General features: G+C 39.0%; 1 long non-coding RNA gene across 1 annotated transcript; it reads right to left on the reverse strand.

Annotated features, from left to right (window-relative positions):
- Positions 1-746: 746 nt before the first annotated feature.
- Positions 747-4,526, reverse strand: LOC104675342. Its single transcript, XR_749765.2, has 3 exons — positions 4,323-4,526; positions 1,467-1,668; positions 747-979 (listed from the first exon to the last, which is right to left on the reverse strand). It is a non-coding gene; the product is annotated as an uncharacterized LOC104675342 (long non-coding RNA).
- Between the last annotated feature and the right edge of the window lie 839 nt (positions 4,527-5,365).

The raw sequence follows: 5,365 nt of genomic DNA on the forward strand, positions 1-5,365 counted from the left end.
GGATTACAACTTGCCATTTGAGGTTTTTATTTCAAGCACTCCAATAACAAAAGGCGACCATTTCTTACATTATCTCCAACACTGCCAGGTGTTCTTCCATCATCAAATTGTTAAAGAAAACACACAAAACATATGGTTTCCATTGCTCCCTGCATAATCTGGAGCTATAGATATGCAGGATGCTCACACTCTCAGCAGAAGGGAGTGAGCATGAAATATTCATAAGCTTGATGTTTGTGATTATTAAGTAAAGGCCAATTCTGGTGAGTTTGTCATTTTTTAAAAAATATGTAGTTATTTATTAAGCAGCTAAATATTTGCTATATGATAGTTCTCATTATGATACTAGCTGAGACAGATTCCCTAAGAGGTATATGGAAGGCTCTTGAAAATAAAGGACAGAAAAGCCTTATGAAATACAGATGTACTCAGGAATCAGTACAACTAATACATATCATCTTTAAGGTTTGAAAAAGGTACCCGTCATAATATTTATTTGAACTTCCAGTAAAAAACTAGAGCATGAGGCTTTGGGATTTGGAGACACTCAGATGTGAGCTAAGTCTTCCTCTGTCACTTACTACTTCTTATGATATTGGGCAAGTTACTAAACTTTGCTTAGCGTCAATTTTCTTATTCTCATCTGCAAAGTGGTAGCAGTAATTGCATGAGGCTCGTAGGATGGTTGCCAACAGTATTGAGGTAGTGAAATGTCAAGTAGTTATCTCAGTGTTTCCCACATAATACATGTTTGATATTTTGTTTTTATTGATGATGTAATATTTTCTCTTGAAATTTGGCATTAGTTGTACACAAATGGAAACCAAGTTGGGCAAGTCCTGGGTCAAACACCTGCTAAGGTCAGAACTAGTGCAAAGAGTATGTAGATTTGGATCCCCAAGAGCAGAAGTTCAGAGATGGCTCTGTTACATCTTTCCTTTGAAACTTTGGGTAAGTCACTGGATCTCATATCCCTGATCTGTAAAATGAGGATAATGGTTGCTTTAATTGCATAAAGTTGATGAGATCTTATAAATCAACATATTTTATGCATTGTGATAATATTATTCAACATCAGCTTTTCTATTTAATTCTTTCATTTAACACATATTTAGTGAGCACTTGCACTTTGATAGGGCCATTTTGATTTGACTGCAAGAATAGAGATGCATTATATGTCTTATTTCAGTAAGTTCCATCCATATCTCCCTACTAGTAAGAAGAAAATAAGCTTTTGGTGTTTAAAAGCCTATAAATCTACTACTGTAAATTGATTAATTGATGTTACAAATATGTGCAGTTAATATGGGTTCAAAAACGTGGTGAAATATTCAAAAATTGAAACATTGCTCACAATGGCAAACTGTAGGAAAAAGTCTAAGACATCACTAACAGTGAACAAAATAAATCAATGATACATCCATGCAAAGGAATATTATGCAGCTCTTGAAAAGAATAAGGCATACCTGCATGAGAGGCATCATTTTCATACTGCAAGGTTATGCCGCAGAGTTGTGTGGAGCACAGAGTCTAGACTGCTTGAATTTGAATCACCCTTCACTGCCTTCTGTGTAAATTTGTTCAAGTCACTTTCTGCATTATACTACCCTTTCCCTGTGTCTCCAACTGCTTGATACTTGGACCTCTCCCAAAAGATGTAGGGATTATCTGAAAAGAATTGAGAAAAGTGCCAGGTTTAGACACATACTCTATATGAGTTTGTTTGCTGCTGCTGTTATTATTATTATTGAATTGGTACCTCAAAATTTATTATTAAGTAAAAATCAAAATGCATGAAACTGTCCACATACTATATCCATGTATAAAAGTATATGTTAAAGGATATAAAATATATGTTTAAATGGACAACACATATTTCTGGAAGCATCTAGAAGAAATTCACTATGTTGGTATCTTTTTGGAGGGTAAATGGAAAACTGGGTGGCATGAAAGAAGGAGAGAGAATTAGCTCTAATTAGAAAATAATGTTAATCTGTTTAAAATATTTACCATATTCACATATCACCTCTTAAAAAATCAAGGACAATAAAATAAGTAAATATATGTAACCACATTATAATCCCTGATTTTATATTTTTGCCATTTTTCCATGTCAATGGAAAATGGGCCACATCAATGAGCTTAGTATTTGTCATTCATGTGTGTGTATGATTATTGTATGCTACCACCTCAGTCCTCCCAGGTTCATTTTCATCAAAGTAAACCAGGGTAAAAATTTCTAAGCACTGTTTAGATCTTCAACAAAACCTTGAATACTTTTAGAAATTAAATACCCTGAAATGAATTGGAGCATCTCAGAGCCCAGAAAGCATGAGTCATGGAGAATGGACTCCTCCAGCAACTCAAATCCCAGGCTCCTCTGCACTCACGACGGCTGTATGTGGGAGGCCCCAGAGATTCACCTGAAATAGGGTCAATTGGAGTCTGTCTCAATAAATGTACAAGGATGTTTTACTAAAAGGAGTTGCTTCTTCGAGGCCACTGCCACTATTAACACTAAGAGGAAAGTTTCAAAAAAATTAAAACCACCCTCTCTACCTTCCTCGAATAGAACATCAATTCATGTAAATTGTTTTTTGTAAGTAGCCTCCGAGTCATTTAAAGCATTTTATTTAATCCACGTGGGCGAAGCCTCAAGGTTTCCAGTTTTTGTGCTTCTGCTGGAAGGAAGCTTCTCAGTGTCCTGTGGTTTTCAAAAGGTGCTTACAAGGTTTTCCAAGAGTCATTGTCCACGGCAAGCAATCCAGAGCTGGAGACCTCAGTCATTGCAGCAGGAGGCTTATCTGACAGGCTTATCTGTACTTTTATCAGCAAGACAGGCGATCTTGGGAGCTCATGTCTCAAAGCATCACAGCCCTCTCTCTACCATTTGCCGACAACATGTGTCTCTTGACCATGAAGGGAAAAGACAGTGCCTCGGTTCTGCTTTCAGGGGAAATACACGTGACCGGAAGGAGGAGTTGAAGTTCCTTCTCTTTGGGGATACACAGGAAAGGCAGCAAACCCTTGTCCTAAGCAGGAATATGCATGAGGCTCTTGCTGTGCCCTCTAATCCGAATGCCACTCTGTCGCCCTCTTTTGTTCTGGACACAGAGAGCTTGGTAGTGATTATGGCTCTGCCTCTTACTAGCTATCTGGCTTTCAGCACACTAGTTAACCTTTCTAGGCCACATTTTTCAAATCTGTAGGGTAGGAATAAATCAATTAATTTGACTAATACCTGAGTTGCTACTCCATGCAGGATTTGGACTTTTGCAGTACAGCAGGTAGTTACAGAGGTACAAAAGAGAGGCTCCCTGAACAACCTCTCTGTTGTACCTCTGTAACTATTTCCTGTATGGCAAAAGTGCTGTACTGTAATAAAATATTTTTCCTTAGGTTACTCATGATGATGGGATATTTCTCCTAAGGTTGCTGAGGGTGATGGGCCATTCCCCCTACGGTTACTGACAATGGTGGAGTATTCTAAGATTATTAAACACTTCTCATAAGGTTAGTGAGGGTGTGAAAGGACAATGTCTACCTACAGAATTAGTTGTGGAGACTTGGAGAAATGCAGGTCAAGCTGTCGGCAGTGCTGTCCCAGTTTAGGCAGTGAGCAAATGTGAACACTGCCCACCTCAGCCTAATTTCAGTTTCTCAGGGAAGCCCCTAACTGGTTCAAATTCTTCTATTCTATGCTTTCAGAAATCCTGGTACCTCTTCTTGAGGGTCTTACTACATTTGTACTTTTATATTAACTTGGGTAATTATTCAATTTATTTCTGATTCTCCCACCAGACCTTAAGTTCCATCAGGACAGGGCTGCTGGTTTTTTATTACTGTTATTTGTCTCTATTTTCTCCCAAGGGCAGTTGCTCAATGAAGGCCTGGGAGATTTACATACTTGTATTTTTAATGAATAAATGAGCATATTGAGCAATATGTGCTCCCTCTTTCTCTCTCAATTTCATTTCAGAAAGCAAGAACACATATTTCTCTTGCTTATCCCAGCCAGGATCTAAATATGCAAATATGCCGCTTGAGTCAATTGCAGGACAGGCTCAGTACAATGGAGCCCGAATTTCTCAGGTGAGCGTTGGCATTTTCTCTGACCTGGAACTGTTGCTTCATTTGCATTGTTAACTGTATTATGAATATGTTCAACTCCATACCTGGCATTTGATGCCTTAATAGGCTTTCTAAGGGGTTTTGTGATGGAGAAATTGTCCTCCAAATTCTCTTGGTGGCCCCCTGCATGCTCTTTTATAATGTCTACCTGGCAGGTGCATTGGCCATACAATGAATTCAGCAATAATTACCTCTGAAATCCAAAACCACATACTGTTTCAGGACCCGGGAGGGATTTAGCTGAATGCCCATATTAGCTTGAAGCTCAGATTGAAGAAAAAGGAAACACCTGCTTTTCACATTTTAACAGCATTTGTGAAAATCCGTGGGCATCCTCTGCGTGCCGCGACAGGGCACAGCTCAGCCTTGCTACCCCTGCCTTCCGTACTTCTTTTCTGTGGGTTATTTTGTCTTCTCTAGAATCTTCTCACATTCTATTTTCATTGTGACTCCAAACAGCATTTTCATTTTGAATCTGTGGCAGCCCAAGGTCGTGTCAGAGAATAAAATCAAATTAACAGAGGGTCAAACATTCAGGACGACCAAGCCCAGGCATGAATGTGAAATTGTTAACACAAGGGCAACCTCTAAAGGTTTATGAAAACATAAGAAAGACAAATGCAGATGAGGACAGGCTAAGGGACTGGTTGACCAAAACACGAGTGACCTGAAGGGCAATGCTGGACAGAGTAGGCACTTAAAGTTGTGTTTGAATGATTCTGTAGAGTGATCAATCATCCTGGTTTTCTCAAGATATGAATTCCTGTGCTAAGACTGGGAAAATCTCAAGAAAATTAGGACAGGTTGGTCACCTTAGATTAGCATACACTGACTTTGGGTTTTCTGATAGCCCAGACTCATCCTGCTTTCACCCTGTGATAACCGTGGTTGCAGGCAACATTACGTCCACTTCCCTTCTATTCTTTCCAGCCATATGAGTTCAAAGCACATGTCCATATTGTGTCTCTTGTGGACAGTGTACTTGGAGATGGAAAGGATGGGTGAGGGAAGAAAGAATTGTTCCGTTTTGATATATCCAACATATTTTTTCTTTCCTTTTATTCTCTTTTCAGGCAAAGAAATGTGGACACGGACATCTAAGAGCTTTTAGAATATAATTTCAAAGGCAGGACTGATTCTGTGAAAAGCCATCAAATGTACTGTCTGACAGCTGTTCCTGCCCAGCAAATGAACAGGATACCTACGACATGGTGACTACCATGTCATCAGGGCC

This window comes from Rhinopithecus roxellana, chromosome 13, assembly GCF_007565055.1.
Source record: "Rhinopithecus roxellana isolate Shanxi Qingling chromosome 13, ASM756505v1, whole genome shotgun sequence".
NCBI lineage: Eukaryota > Metazoa > Chordata > Mammalia > Primates > Cercopithecidae > Rhinopithecus > Rhinopithecus roxellana.